Consider the following 16,935-nt stretch of genomic DNA (forward strand, 5'->3'; position numbering starts at 1 on the left):
GTGAGATAGCAGTTGAATTTTTCTCTAAGAATTTACTAAAGATACAGATGCTCAGAATCTTAAAACGCACATGTTGCAAGCAGGATAATGTGAAAAAAACAAACAAACAAACAAAAAACACAACTAAACAAACAACGCTCAGAAGAATTGTAGTAAAATGAAAGAAATCAACCCTGAAGGACTGATGCTGAAGCTGAAGTTCCAATACTGTGGCCATCTGATGCAAAGAACTGACTCATTGGAAAAGACCCTGATGCTGGGAAAGATTGAAGGTGGGAGAAGGGGATGACAGAGGACAAGATGGTTGGATGGCATCCCCAACTCAATGGACATGAGTTTGAGCAAGCTCTGGGAGATGGTAAAAGACAGGGAAGCCTGGTGTGTTGCAGTCCATGGGGTCCCAAAGAGTCAGACACAACTGAGCGATTGAACAACAGCAACAAGGTGGAGACAAAAGAGATCTTAAAACTAGCCAGAGGAAAAAGACTGACTACTTAAAAATTGACTGCTGATGTCTCAAAAACAATGGTGATAATATTTTTCTGTACCGAGAGATGGGAATGAGTCATAAATGTAAACTGAAAAAGCTATCTTTCAATAAAGACCCTGGAACAGAGACACAGCTAGAGAGCACATGTGGAAAGCTGTCATTACCAACTATTCCTCTTACAAAGTTCCTCTCACTACTTTAAGCTTTCAGGGTGTACTTCAGGGAAAAGGAAAATAATTGCAAGAAATAGGTTAGGATACAAAAAAGGAAGAGTCAACAAATAAAATGCAAACTGTTGAATAAATTGAAGAAACATTTCTTGGATAAAAGAAATATCAGATTTGTAGGGTTACATCAAGCTAGAATTAAAATCCTAGAAAATATCATATTAGTTGAGAGTGCAGTGATATTAGTTTAAACCTTCTAAACTGCTTATATTTTTTCAGGAAGAGATGAAAGATACTGATCATCACTGAATTTTATTGAGAGTTAAATCACTAACAAAAAGTCAATAACAGAAAATATATCACTGACAGAAAAGAGAATCACTTTAAGTAGGGCAAGATGATTGTTAAAGAATAAAGAAAACAAAAGGGACAAAATCAGGTGATAGAAATGAATAGAAACATAAATAATTATAATCATTATAAATGGTTTCAACTCTTCTATAAAAGATAACTGATTATCAAAAATAATTTAAACTACTTTCTTTAAGAGACATAGCTAGAACATAGGGCAGGGAAAGGCAAGCTGGACATAAGAGAATGAAAAAAACCCACATCAAGGATAAATCAACAAAATAAAGCTCTTGTAATCATACTAATACTTTACAATAGATTTTAAGGGTAAAAATCTTTAAAGTGAAGAGTGGCACTATACTTTAAAAAAAAAAATTCAAAACATCCTGCAGATAATTTCAATTTACATGTGTCCCATGAAACTTTAAAATACATAAAGCAAAAATTTACATAACTTCAAGGAGAAATAGAAAACTCTACCATGATAGTGGGAAATTGTAATGCATGTCTCTTAGGAAGAATTAGATCACATTATAAAATAAAGCAGGAAGGATTTAAGAAGATTTAAACAGTTGCATAAATAGATTGATTTAATAGGCATATATATATATATATAAACCCATGTACTCCAAAACTAAAGAATAAATATACTTTGCAAATTTTCTAAAAATTTAGAAAAATTGACCACATCCTAGAATATAAAGTAATGTAGAAGAGTTTATAGCCTTTCACCAATACATCACCATTTTTAAGCCAAAGATAGAACTGGAGTTTTTATATGTATTAAAATCTATTACAAAAATAGTCTTATAAGATATATTTCTTATAAATTGTGCCTTTAAAAATACTTTAAAGGCATAATTCACATACCTATGGGTCAAAGAAAAATAAGGGAAATTAGAAAATACTTCATATTGAAAAATAATGAAAAATTTACTTATCAAAGCATATATATAGAAGCAACAAGGTCTGGTATAACACAGAGGACTATATTCAATATCCTGTGATAAAACATGCTGGTGTTTAGTCATCAAGTCGTGTCTGACTCTTTTGCAACCCCATGGACTGTAGGCCATGAGGCAACTCCATCCATGGGGATTCTCCAGGCAAGAATACTGGAGTGGGTTGTCATTTCCTTCTCCAGGGGATCTTCCCCATCCAGGGATCGAAGTCTCATCTCTTGTCTCCTGCATAGGCAGGTTCTTTACCACTAGCGCCATTTGGGAATCCCCAAGGCAGATTCTTTACCATTGAGCTACCAGGGAAGTGGCATAATGGGAAAGAAAATAAAAAAGAATGTCTAGATGTGGATATCTGAGTCTCTTTCTACACAGCAGAGATTGGCACAACATTGCAAATAAACTGTACTTCAGTTTAGTTCAGTTCAGTCACTCAAGTGTCGTTCACTCATTGTGACCCCATGGACTGCAGCATGACAGGCTTCCCTGTTCATCACCAACTCCTGGAACTTGCTCAGACTCATGTCCATTGAGTCAGTGATGCCATCCAACCATCTCATCCTCTGTCGTCCCCTTCTCTTCCTGCCTTCAATCTTTCCCAGCATCAGGGTCTTTGCCAATGAGTCAGTTGTTCGCATCAGGTGGCCACGGTATTGGAGCTTCAGCTTCAGCGTGAGTTCTTCCAATGACTATTCAGGACTAACTTCCTTTAGGATAGACTGGTTTGATCTTCTTGCAGTCCAAGGGACTCTCAAGAGTCTTCTGCAACACCGTAGTTCCAAAGCATCAATTCTTCGGTGCTCAGCCCCATGAATCGCAGCACGCCAGGCCTCCCCGTCCATCACCAACTCCCAGAGTTCACCCAGACTCACGTCCATCGAGTCAGTGATGCCATCCAGCCATCTCATCCTCTGTCGTCCCCTTCTCCTCCTGCCCGCAATCCCTCCCAGCATCAGAGTCTTTTCCAATGAGTCAACTCTTCGCATGAGGTGGCCAGAGTCCTGGAGTTTCAGCTTTAGCATCATTCCTTCCAAAGAAATCCCAGGGCTGATCTCCTTCAGAATGGACTGGTTGGATCTCCTTGCAGTCCAAGGGACTCTCAAGAGCCTTCTCCAACACCATAGTTAAAAACCATCAATTTGGAGCTAAGCTTTCTTTATAGTTCAACTCTCACATTCATACATGACTACTGGTTCAATAAAATAATTAAATAAAAAAGCATATATAGAGAAATAATTGATAGAATTAGTATTTTATGAATAATATTATATTATTTTCCTATTGAAACTGAAAAATAGGGGCTAAAAAACCAGTTTAAGAACTTAGGAAAGGAAGAATAGAATAAACCAAAAGAAAATAATGAGTAGGCAATATTAAATGTAAGAAATTAAAGAATAGAAAACAAGGAAATAGTAAGGAAGACAATCAAAGGTAAGGCTAATTCTTTTAAAAAATCTAATAAAATAACTTTTGGTAAGAGTGATCAAAACACAAAAATAAACAGTATTGTTAATGAAAAGACATACTTTTAGAAGCAGCATATATTAAAAGCATGACAAATATAATAAGCTTGCTAGAAGCACATAAAATACCACATTAGCTAATAGAGCAGTACTATGAAAGGTGCTGTCTTTTTAATGCGCTGTGATGAATTTTTCACAGGGTAAGTAGGAAGAAAGTGTATTCAGGAAGGTGAAATTGTTGGATATTTTCCTATTTCTTTTCTTTTCTCTTTCTTTGTATCTGTTTATTGAAGCTACCAGGCAAATGATTCTGCCTGTGAACCTGTAACTTGGGTTATCATGTACATGATAAGATTATTGTTTTTCTTTTTACAAAAGAAGAGATGCTTATTTTTCTATCATTTGCACAGAAAACTCCTAACATTCTAGGCTTTTTTTTTTTTTTGGTCATTTGGGGTTGTCCAATTCAATCTATTCTAAATTCTAATATTAGTTGGAAAAACTGGAAAGGCAGAAACTATCTTTCCTACCCTTTTTTCCCCTCTGCAACTAGTGTTTTTGTGTGTGCACATGCATTTTGGCCATTTAGATGCATTTGTATGGTGTTTGGAAGGTAGATATGAGGTGGAAGCCACATGCTTGATGTCTTTGATTTATCGCTACCTGGAAGTCCCTGGAAACATGTGACTTGCTTGCAAAACAACAGTGTCTATCTCCAGATTTCAGTGTATGAGGAAGCAAACGAAGCATTGGTAAGTTCTTGCTCCTAATTTCTAAACTCAGAAGCCTAATTTCATGTTTCATTATTTTTCTCCTTCTGGGTCTAAGAAGGGCTCGTGGCTGATGTTGTGGGTTCTTGATTTAAATTTCTATGTGGTGATAAATTTAGGGCATCAGTTGCATGTTGTTTTCACAGATCTCCCCTAGAATCTGCTGCTCAGGAGCTTCCAGTTTTTAGGTACCTAGTTGCCTGATTAATCTCTTCTTGCACTAAAATGTAAGGGATTGTTTCTTATCCTAAACCTTGACTACGACAAACTCAGATTCTTTGGATATTTTCTTCTTTATACAATAGAGCATTGTACTTCCTTGCCATAGATTTGATAGTAGAATCAGTGACAACTGAAGTACTGCTAATTTGTTTTCTTTTCTTGAATCCCTGAGTATCAGGGCAGAGAAAGCTAATCATTCAAAATCTACAAAAACATCGACTTCATCTTGACAGATCTCTCTGTCAGGATGAGTACTGCTACATTTGTAACACAATTTTTCTCTAGCTTTCTCCAGTCAGGTATGTGTTCAGTTCAGTTCAGATCAGTCGCACAGTCGTGTCCGACTCTTTGCAACCCCATGAATCGCAGCACGCCAGGCCTCCCTGTCCATCACCAACTCCTGGAGTTCACTCAAACTCATGTCCATCGAGTCGGTGATGCCATCCAGCCATCTCATTCTCTGTCATCCCTTTCTCCTCCTGCCCCCAATCCCTCCCAGCATCAGAGTCTTTTCCAATGAGTCAACTCTTCACATGAGGTGGCCAAAGTATTGGAGTTTCAGCTTTAGCATCAGTCCTTCCAATGAACACCCAGGATTGATCTCCTTCAGAATGGACTGGTTGGATCTCTTTGCAGTCCAAGGGATTCTCAAGGGTCTTCTCCAACACCACAGTTCAAAAGCATCAATTCTTCGGCGCTCAGCCTTCTTCACAGTCCAACTCTCACATCCATACATGACCACAGGAAAAAACCATAGCCTTGACTAGACACACCTTTGTTGTAGTGTAGGTAAAAGACAGAGCCTGAGAAAAAAAAGGTCAGTGTCCATATGTATACCTATAATAGCCAAATGCAATACTAGGAACATTTTTTGTGAATATTTCTCAGTGAAAACCGAAGTGATTATTTTTTAAAAATCAACAGATCTGATTAAGCTATAGTTCTTCATGTTTGTACATGATGTGAAATCAGAAAGTGTACTCATTACTTCAGAGAGCTATCCATTCATTAATATTAATAACAAGTAGATTTTACCCTGAGAGATACTTGAACATGTCAACAGACTCATGACCTGACCCATGTTCCTGGGAAGAATCAATAGGTGACAGGTGACCATTTATCTAAATCTATATTCCTGCCATTTGATTTGCCTTAGTAATCTTGGGGTCTTTATTTTTAGTCAAGCTTGGTATAAAATAATCCCAAAGGAATTTAGCACTCAAGTTCTAGGGCATACACTGTCAGCTATTCTTCCTGCCCAAAAGATATGTTGTGCTTCTCCTATTTTTTTTTTTTTATTAGTTTCAAGTGAAGTAGGATGAGAATTGAGCTTTACTAGTTTGTCCTTTTTCCAGTTTAATATGTTACAAATTTAATTCTGTTTCAGTTAGAAAATAACCATAAATAGCATTCCACTCTAAAAACAAATTTGTTTGTGTAGCTCTATTCTGAAGGAGATCAGCCCTGGGATTTCTTTCGAAGGAATGATGCTAAAGCTGAAACTCCAATACTTTGGCCACCTCATGTGAAGAGTTGACTCATTGGAAAAGACTCTGATGCTGGGAGGGATTGGGGACAGGAGGAGAAGGGGACGACAGAGGATGAGATGGCTGGATGGCATCACTGACTCGATGGATGTGAGTTTGGGTGAACTCCAGGAGTTGGTGATGGACAGGGAGGCCTGGCGTTCTGCGATTCATGGGATGGCAAAGAGTTGGACACAACTGAGCAGCTGATCTGATCTGATGAGATGGTTTTGGGATATCTTTGAATTAGTGATAAACCTATGGCGCTCTTTCTCCAATGGCCATAATATACAGGATCAAGAATCAGGAATATGAACAAAGGACTGAGTTATCAAATTAGACCCACATGAGTCATATATCTTACCCAGTGACAAGCTTTACTTATAATTTCAGGGTTACAAAGAATTTAAAGGCACAGATGAAGTAGGAGAGGTCCCATATGGCTCCCCAAGTCATTCCTTCCAGCATCAGTCATACTCTTTCCGGCCTAGAGAAAGAGATGGTGTTTCTAATGATGTTGGCAGGGCAGCTCACACAAGGTATGTATTGTAATATTTCCATTTACCACCCTGTGTGTGATCAGTTGCTTCAGTCACATCCAACTCTTTTCACCCTATGAACGATAGCCTGCCAAGCTCCTCTGTCCATGGGATTTTCCAGGCAAGAATAACTGGAGTGGGTTTTGCCATGCCATCCTCCAGGGAATCTTCCCAACCCAGGAATTGAGCACATGTCTCCTGCATTGCAGGTGGATTCTTTACCCATTGAGCCACCTAGGAAGCCCCCATTCTCCACCCCATCTAGTACTAAAGTTTATGTGTTATTTTCAGATAGCCATGATTCACAGATTCATAACTTGTACCACATGCAACTCTAAGCCAGAGGCAAGGACATCTTGCTAAAGTATTCCACAGATGACGATTCTCTTCCTAGTCAATATTATTAGTTTATATTCTAAACTAACAAATAACTAGATATGTTTCTATGTGAGTTAATTAGAGCAAATTGTTTGTCTTCTTCTTTCCCTGAGGTATTCTCTGTTGATTCCTGTAATCAACAGAGACATTGATCATAAGCCAACTGCTTTACTTCTTCCCCAGAGTGGAAATATATGTGGCTTCTTTCACTATTATCCTTAATAAACTACATATAGAACTTTTGTTTCCCATCCCTGAAACTTCAAACTTTGCTGATCTAGAGGGCTTAGTACTTAAGACAAAAAATGCTTCCACCAGGGAACATATAATATCCCATTTAAATTGGAAGTTCAGATTCCTGCTTACTTTTCAGTTCAGTTCAGTCACTCAGTCATGTCCGACTCTTTGCGACCCCATGGACTGCAGCACGCCAGGCCTCCCTGTCCATCACCAACTCCCAGAGTTTACTCAGACTCATGTCCATCGAGTCAGTGATGCCATTCAACCATCTCATCCTCTGCCATCCCTTCTCCTCCCACCTTCAATCTTTCCCAGCATCAGGCTCTTTACAAGGTCTTTACTTTAGGGAGTTACAATATTTATTGGGGTGTTTGTTTTTATATACCAATTGGAAAGCTTTTACATAATTAGAGAGGGAGGATTATGTCTGAAATCCAGGAGATTCTCTGGGGTGCTTTATCCATTAAGAAAAATGAATGATAAACAATAGTAACCCAAAATGGGAAAAACCACTGAGGTCTCAGGCCCTTTAGGAGTGACAAGGAAAAGAATTTCACCCCTCTTAAGTGCTGACTTACTGTGAAGGGAACGTGGAATGGGTTGTTGAAGTAGGAAAATATGACAATTATAGCTTCTGGCCAGTTACAGAAATGAGGTTGCTAAAGCTATACCTGTTGCCTTTTTGGTTATTATGTGAATGTACATACACACTAACTGTTTTCTCTGTGTTTTCATCTCATGATTTTATTAAAAAATTGTTGGTGGTGATTAACTTTACAATTTTTTAAAGTTACTGATTATGCAATTTCTGCCAAATTCCAATACTCAAAATTACAAAACATTTTATTTGGAATCAAAGAACTCTAATAGTCTTAGCAAGAAGAATAAAATTGCAAACATCATAGTCTTCATTTCAAATTATATGACAAAGCTATAATAATCAAAAGAATTTGGTACTGGTATAAAAACAGACACATAGACCAATGTAAAGGCATACTGCATCAAACAAAAAACTTCTGCAAAAGAAAGGAAACAGCAAAATGAAAAGGTGATACATACCATGGTAAAGAATATTTGCAAACTGTCCTAACAGGTTAATATCTTATATATACAGAACTGCTAGACCTCAGTAGGAAAAAGACATGTAACTTGATTAAAAAATGAAAAAAATTTTAATAGACATTTTTGCAAAGAAAACATACATATGACTAGAAGTATATGGCAGGTATATGAAAAGTACTCAGCAACACTAATTGTTATGGGAATGCAAAGCAAAACCGCCATGAGATATCAACTCACACAGGGAAGAATGGTTGTTATCAAAAAGTGTTGATGACTATGTGGAGAAAAAGAAAAACTTGTATACTGTCGATGGGACTGTAAATTGGTACAACTATTATGAAAAATAGTGTGGAGATTCCTCAAAAAGTTAAAAATAGAGTTATCACATGAGCCAGCAATCCCACTTCTGGATATATATCCAATCTTGATCTCTCGGTTTTCTTTATTCAGTTTATAAGTCAAACAGTTGGCATTTCTACTCTAAAGACTCATGCGTGTGTGCAAGTCACTTCAGTCATGTCTGACTCTCTGTGACTCTATGGACTGTATTCTGCCAGGCTCTTCTGTCCATGGGCTTCTTCAGGCAAGAATATTGGAATGGGTTGCTGTGCCCTCCTCCAGGGGATCTTCCTGACCCAGGGATCAAACCTGCATCTCTTACGTCTCCTGAACGTTGGCTGCGGGTTCTTTACCACTATCATCATTTGGGAGGCCCTAAAGACTCATATGCAACTTCAGTTCTAAGATATTATTTTGTATCACTCCGTTGAAAATTTCTCCTCTCTGCACTCTCATTCTGATATTCTTAGTTTTATGTTGGACACTTCAGTTGGGCCAGTTTATCTTGACAAAATCCTTTCTTTCTTGTATTTTCCATTTCTTGATCTTTCTCAATTTTATGTTTCAACATTTAAATTAACTTTTTATTTGGCAATAATATTTTTAGTTTCTTAAACGCTTTCTTTTTTTCCTGTCCTCTCATTACATCTTGTTTTTGCTTTTGTAGATATAGTCTAGAATTTCTTTCAAGACACTATAAGACCTTTTCATAAAAAATTATTTACTATTCCCTGGATTGTCATTTTTGGATCTGCAGTTATTTTTTGTCTATATGTTTATTTTAATCTTTTTCATTTACTGTATATGATATCTTCAGTGATATTTCTCACCTGTACATTTCTATTCAAAATGACATTGGTAAAGATGCTGTCTGATGTCTGCCTCCTATACACTTTATTATGAGATATGTTGATGAGAAGCTGGACTGGGAAAATTTCACATAGTGGGCATTTGTTAAGGCAAAATGGAGAGTTCTCCTACTAAGCAAGTTTCTTTTCTTAAGAGATAAACACTGATTTGTTTAATTTTCCCTTATTATTTTTTGCTGGTGATAAATACATTCTGGAGAAGACTTCTGAAAGTCCCTTGGACAAGGAGATCAAACCAGTCAATCTTAAAGGAAATCAGTCTGAATACTCATTGGACAGACTGAGGCTGAAGCTGAAGCTCCAGTATTTTGGTCAGCTGATGCAAACAGTTGACTCATTGGAAAAGTCCCTGATACTGGTAAAGATTGAGGACAGAAGAAGAGGGAGTCAGAGGATGAGATGGCTGGATGTTATCACGGATGCAATGGACATGAACTTGGGCAAACTTGAGGAAATGGTGAGGGACAGGGAGGCCTGGTGTGCAGTGGTCCACCCGTCACAAAGAGTCAGACATGCCTGGGTGACTGAACAACAACAGCATTCTGTATTCTTTACACTGAAATGGAAAGGCCCCTTGCTCCATATTCATTGTTCAAGTGTTTTAATTCTCATACCTGTATTTTTTTTTTCATGTTGGTACCTCAAGTTGTTAAGTTTTTCTAGGGTCTATCCTCCCAAAGAAATTTGAAATTATCTCAAATCTATCAGTACCCCCACCCCTGCCAAATACTTCTACTGTAGTTCACATCCCTACAATGGCTTCCCTTGACTAGCATAACTCACTGTCTCACAAACTTCAGCCTCCTCCCAATTCAGTTGTAATTTCCCCTTGCTATCAGGATATTCCACTTAAATAACAAATATAATTGTTTAACTATAATTCTTAAAATCCTCTTTCATCTCTCTACCAATTATAGAATTAATGACGACAGAGGATGAGATGGCTGGATGGCATCATCGACTCGATGGACGTGAGTCTGAGTGAACTCCGGGAGTTGGTGATGGACAGGGAGGCCTGGCGTGCTGCGATTCATGGGCTTGCAAACAGTCGGACACAACTGAGCTACTGAACTGAACTGAACTGAACTGAAACTTGTTTAGCTTACGAGTTTCTTAAAAATCCACACCAAAACATAATACTTGAGTATGATTTTAATAGTCAACTTATTTGGCTGTATTTGGTTCTGTCTTTGTTAGACAATGTGAGACTGTGAGTGAGGGGCCAGGATTTATTTATCTGTGCATCTAAATAAAAACATTAGTCTTACCAAAAACTATTATTTTATTAATTCATTCAAATCATTTTTTGAAACTAACTTATGTATCAAGTGTTCTTCTGGGTGCTGGGTGTACAATCTGGACAAGAGAGACAGAATTACTATTTTCATAAAGATATGTCAAAGACACCAAGTATACGTACAAAGCTTTCCACCTTTGTCACCCTCTACCTATCCATGCCCTAACACACAGAACTTTTCATCATTTTTATAAAACTTCCATTCTTATAGTATGAGACCTAAAGACTCAAAATTGTGTGCTACCTTGAAATCATAAAATCAGGAGCATCTATAATGGCCTAAGTATAAATTTCCCTCCTTACTCTGTTTCCATTGATAAGGTTTCCTTGAGAAACAACCATACTTCTCAAGAAACCAGACACAGTTTTGGTTATCCCTGACTAGTGGGCTTTACTTCCCCAATTTCAGTTCAGTTCAGTTCAGTCGCTCAGTCATGTCTGACTCTTTGCGACCCCATGAATTGCAGCACGCCAGGCCTTCCTGTCCATCACCAACTCCCGGATTTTACCCAGACTCACGTCCATCGAGTCAGTGATGCCATCCAGCCATCTCATCCTGTCGTCCCCTTCTCCTCCTGCCCCCAATCCCTCCCAGCATCAGAGTCTTTTCCAATGAGTCAACTCTTCGCATGAGGTGGCCAAAGTAAAGGAGTTTCAGCTTTAGCATCATTCCTTCCAAAGAAATCCCAGGGCTGATCTCCTTCAGAATGGACTGGTTGGATCTCTTTGCAGTCCAAGGGACTCTCAAGAGTCTTCTCTAACACCACACTTCAAAAGCATCAATTCTTCGGTGCTCAGCCTTCTTCACAGTCCAACTCTCACATCCATACATGACCACAGGAAAAACTATAGCCTTGACTAGATGAACCTTTGTTGGCAAAGTAATGTCTCTGCTTTTGAATATGCTATCTAGGTTGGTCATAACTTTCCTTCCAAGGAGTAAGCGTCTTTTAATTTCACGGCTGCAGTCACCATCTGCAGTGATTTTGGAGCCCCAAAAAATAAAGTCTGACACTGTTTCCACTGTTTCCCCATCTATTTCCCATGAAGTGATGGGACTGGATACCATGATCTTCGTTTTCTGAATGTTGAGCTTTAAGTTAACTTTTTCACTGTCCACTTTCACTTTCATCAAGAGGCTTTTTAGTTCCTCTTCACTTTCTACCATAAGGGTAATGTCATCTGCATATCTGAGGTTATTGATATTTCTCCTGGCAATTTTGATTCCAGCTTGTGTTTCTTCCAGTCCAACGTTTCTCATGATGTGCTCTGCATATAAGTTAAATAAACAGGGTGATAATATACAGCCTTGACCTACTCCTTTTCCTATTTGGAACCAGTCTGTTGTTCCAAGGAGAAGGCAATGGCAACCCACTCCAGTACTCTTGCCTGGAAAATCCCATGGATGGAGGAACCTGGTAGGCTGTAGTCCATGGGGTCGCACAGAGTCGGACATGACTGAAGCGACTTAGCAGCAGCAGCAGCAGCAGCTGTTGTTCCATGTCCAGTTCTAACTGTTGCTTCCTGACCTGCATACAAATTTCTCAAGAGGCAGATCAGGTGGTCTGGTATTCCCATCTCTTTCAGAATTTTCCACAGTTTATTGTGATCCACACAGTCAAAGGCTTTGGCATAGTCAATAGCCATGGTATCATCCCAAGTCAGTGATATATCATCTCAAAGGAGTCAGAGGTATCTTACCTCCTTGATACTATAAAGCCTGCCTCCCACAGTTCCCATGTGCTCACTCCCTTCTTGAGTGCATCACCTGTGTGGCCCTGTGTGATGCAGTGTGATCCTCCTGGCTGTGAGTATAGGTGACTAACTGCAGCTGATCTCAGTTGTCCAGTGTTCGGTGATGTGTGTTCAGCCACTCCTATAATTATAAGGCAAGAACCCTTTCTTCACCAGTGGGGTGAATGAAAGGTAGTTAAAACAGTTCCTCTGACTGTAAATTCTGTGCCTTTTCTTCATAGTTGATAAATAAAAGGATGTATCTAGTCTAAAGTTTCTTCTTTTGTGAGGATTTCCTAACTTTTCAAGAAGGGTCGTTTCATTCTCTTCTTGCTAAATGTTATTCAATCTTCTATGCCACATCATAATTTTTTTCTGTTTCTGTTATTGTCTTCTTCCTCATGGTGAGCACCCGAATGAAGAAAAAAGTCTTTGTATTCCCAGTATCTAGTAAAGTGAATGCATTACTTTATCTAACAAATGCTTCTTAGCAAATAATGTATTCAAATATAAATTCTTCTTTAAACAAACTCACAGTCATTTAGAAAAATTGCACTGTTCCAGTCTCCATGATTTAAAGTCCTATAGTTGAGAAAAACTTAGTAAGACAAAGTTGTAAGTCAGTTTGATCTCTCAAATAACTGATACGTATAAAGAAAATAAACATGTTATAATATGATTAAATTAGAATGTCTTTAGTGAAACTGTATACTATTTTGGAGATCTCCCTTTTTATGATAGCATATTTATATAACTAAAATTTTAAAGACTCAGTAGAAAAACAGATTGAAAGGGAAAGTACATGTTTTAAAATATGTTTCAAATAGTTCCCGAGAAGTCTAGCACATTCAGGGAATATAATTATATAGAAATTGCTGAAAAGCTATTTGAAGTAAAAGCATGACAATCTCTATTTCATTCAGATAGCTTCATTAAGTGGAAATAATAAAAAACCATTGGAACTTTCCATCATCATTTCTGAACATTTTATTAAATCCCTAATGAACAACGGAAGGCAGAATAGACAAAGTCGCACATTGTTAAACTCTTGTGCCAAAAGTTTCGAGAAAAAGTCTAGGAATTAGGTTCTGATAGATTTCTATGTTAGTAAGTAACTTATTTTGCGAATGGAAAGAATAAACTGTCTCTATCGTTTGTGCTATGATTTGGTCATATTCTTTTGTAAGAGAAAGAGAGAGGGAAAGCAAATGCAATACACAAACGAAAAGGAAAGGAAAAGACAATGAGCGAGACATAGAAGAAGAATTTCCTTTAGTTTTCAGTAAAACAATTACAACATACTGTAGAATACATGATTCTAAATAATGACAAAAGAGGCAACATATCTCATTGACGTTTCTTATAGGAATGCTTGTTAAATGAAAGATGTATTAAAGAATGACATCCCATAGTGATGTATCAACTTGTAGCCCAAATCTAGTAGACTTCTCCATGTCTGTGTTTTTCCTGTTTAGTCTCTCAGTCGTGTCTGACTCTTTGTGACCCCATGGACTGTATGGCCCTCTGTCCATGGGGTTTCCCAGGCAAGACTACTGAAGAGGGTAGCCATTTCCTTCTCCAGGGGATCTTCCCAACTCAGGGACTGAACCTGCTTCTCCTTCATTGCAGATGGATTCTCTACTGCTGAGCCACCAGGGAAGCCCTTTTCAATGTCTAATTGAATTAACTATTGCCATGTAATAAACCACCTCAAATCTTAGTGGCTTAAAACAGCAACCACTGATTTAGTTCATGACTTTCCTGGATAGCAATTGAAGCTGGACTCAGCTGAGGAGTTTTTCTTCTTATCTGGGCTCCTGAACACCTTTGCCAATCTTGGCTGGACTTTGTCATCTGTCTAGGACCTTGGGTAGGACAACTGGATCAACTCAGCTCTAGTTCACACAGTCTCAATATCCATCAGATTAGCCCAGGCTTCCTCATATGGTGGTGAGGCAGAGTTCCAGCAGAGAGGGAAGCATGCCCTTCCTTAGAACTGCTACCTGATTACATTTGCTTCATTTTATTTGCCAAAGCAAGCCACAAAATCCGCTCAGTTTCAAGGGGTAGAGATTCAAGGACTTAAAAGTTTGCAAACACAGGAAGGAATAAAAGGTATGGTCATTTTTGTAATCAACCACATAAATATACAGAAAATGGAGATCACTGACAGCAAAGTTCTAGAAACAATGATAACAGAGATAAAATAGTTCAACATCAGAAGTCCTTTCAGAATTAGTTTTAAAGTTTTTAAATATTTAAGTTTTTATTTCTATTGACTTCTTCTCAAAATTGTTGATGAATTGAATATAAAAGCAGTAGATCTTACTGAAAATATAAATATAAGCTCACGTACAAAGAAATATAAATTTAGTTGCCAGTTCTTAGGACACAGTCAAATAACCTTGAACTGATGATATTCTAACCATAAATTAATTTTCCAGTTATTATTCCATGTCCTATTTACTTTAGGTTAATGCATCTGAATGTAAAACTTGTCCTAATAAATTTGACATTTTATTCACATTATTTTTAGGATGTAATATTTCAAAAGGTCTAGTAAACAACAATTTTAAAAAGCCATGACTGCAGTTTTCAGTTTCATTTGTTCTTAGAGAATAATATTACTAGAATCAGCCCTAGTAATTGACAAGAGAGTATTTTTTTTTAAACATTGTTTTTTCTTTCTACAAATACTTGCTTCTTTTTAAAAATATTTGTTTATTTATTTGACTATGCCAGGTCTTTGCTGTAGCAAGTGGGATCTTTGGTTATTGACATGTGAACTATTAGTCACCACATGTGGGATCTAGTATCCTCACCAGGATTGCACCCTAGGTCCTTGTTTTGGGAATATTAGCCACTGGACCACCAGGGAAGTTCCAACAAGGGCTTTTTAAAAGTTTTCTGTGTTGTAGCTAAAAAAGTAGTACTTTTACTTAAGTGAATATATTAACAATAGAATTTCACACTGAGTGTTCGGAAACATGATCAGAAACTTGATCATAAAGTAGAAACAAAGTAAATTTTCTGCAGTATTTCCCAGAATATCTTTCTTAGCTTCCATCAGCTAAAGACTGACTATAGGACAGGAAACTGAAATGTGCATGCATTACATTTACTAATGTTTCGTATTGGCTGTCTCAGAAAGCTGAGAATTATAATGCCAATCCAAAGTTAAGATCCAATTCAGATAATGCATGTCCATAGATAATCACCATGAATATTTATTTTATTGATAATCCATTTTCATTATTACAAGCCAACCAGATCACTGCTAAAATGCATTGACACAAGAATTCTGAAGTTTAAAAAAAGAAGTTACTTGTACATGAACTGCTGACAGGACAGAGTATCAGTAGATATACTAATGTTATTTTCTTATGTAGAACAGTGACTAAACTCTTATCTGAAGAAGTAGAGGAGGTGGCACAATGAAATTGCTTTTCTGTAATCCAAATTATAAAGCATGCCATTGTTGAAAATTACGTTTGACTTTTTCTGTTACTTGGAGGCCAAATAGCAGTTAAACTTTTACGATGTAAAGAGGAAGAGAATTTTGCTTAACTTTTAGCTAAATTCAGTGAAATGTATGAAGCATAATAAGAATTTTTTCCTTTATCTCAGTATACAGCCTAAAGGGGGGGAAAAAAAAAAACAACTTGGAGAACAACTGAGTTGAAATACAGTATTCAACAAATGGCATTTCAGTGATCTGCAATTTGGTCACTACTGGTGTGATCAACCACATCCACCATGGGCTGTTGCCTTTGGAGAGTGAGCTAGAATGGGATATGGAAATTTCCATTTTACTGCAGGCTAAATCACACCTATTCGAATCTAGCTTTTAGCAGTACTTTTTTTTTTTCCCCCCTCATGGATTTCATAGGGAAAAAAAAAAAAAAAGACTAACCCCCAAACCTGCCAGTGTTAGTGCCTCAATCTGAATGAGCATGCTTAACTAAGAAAACTTCTTTCCCAAGACCACACATTTATATATTTTGATTATCATTTTAAATTTTGTTGTCCAGTGAAGCAAAGCAGAATAAAGGATTTTCCTTAAAAATCAATTAAAAGCCTCTTTACAGGACATTAAACCATTAAATTATTTTCAAAACTTGTTCCAAGGTTAAATTCTTTATTATGAAAATAGGACCAGAACATTTTGAGATTGTTTTCTACTAACAGAATACCAGGTGGCTATCAAGATTACTATTCAAAACCATTAGTTCAAGGTATCTGTGGTATGCATGACATGCAAACAGCTTTGTTAAACTGTTCAGACTATGAAAAATACAGTGTTTTTCCAAGTCAAACTTGCAACTGGGTGGAAAGGCTAAATATTTTTCTCTTTATGTTTTCTTAAGGTTGTAAAATGTCAACGTTATGTAAATTGAACATTAAAATGATAAATAGTAAACTTAATGAAAGGCAAATGGCATTTTCTTTTTTACTAAATTGCAATATTCACATATATAATATTTTTAATGACTAAATTTCGATAGCTTGTTATATCAATTTAGTTAACT

This window comes from Bos indicus x Bos taurus, chromosome 9 (genome assembly GCF_003369695.1).
Source record: "Bos indicus x Bos taurus breed Angus x Brahman F1 hybrid chromosome 9, Bos_hybrid_MaternalHap_v2.0, whole genome shotgun sequence".
Classification (NCBI taxonomy): Eukaryota; Metazoa; Chordata; class Mammalia; order Artiodactyla; family Bovidae; genus Bos; species Bos indicus x Bos taurus.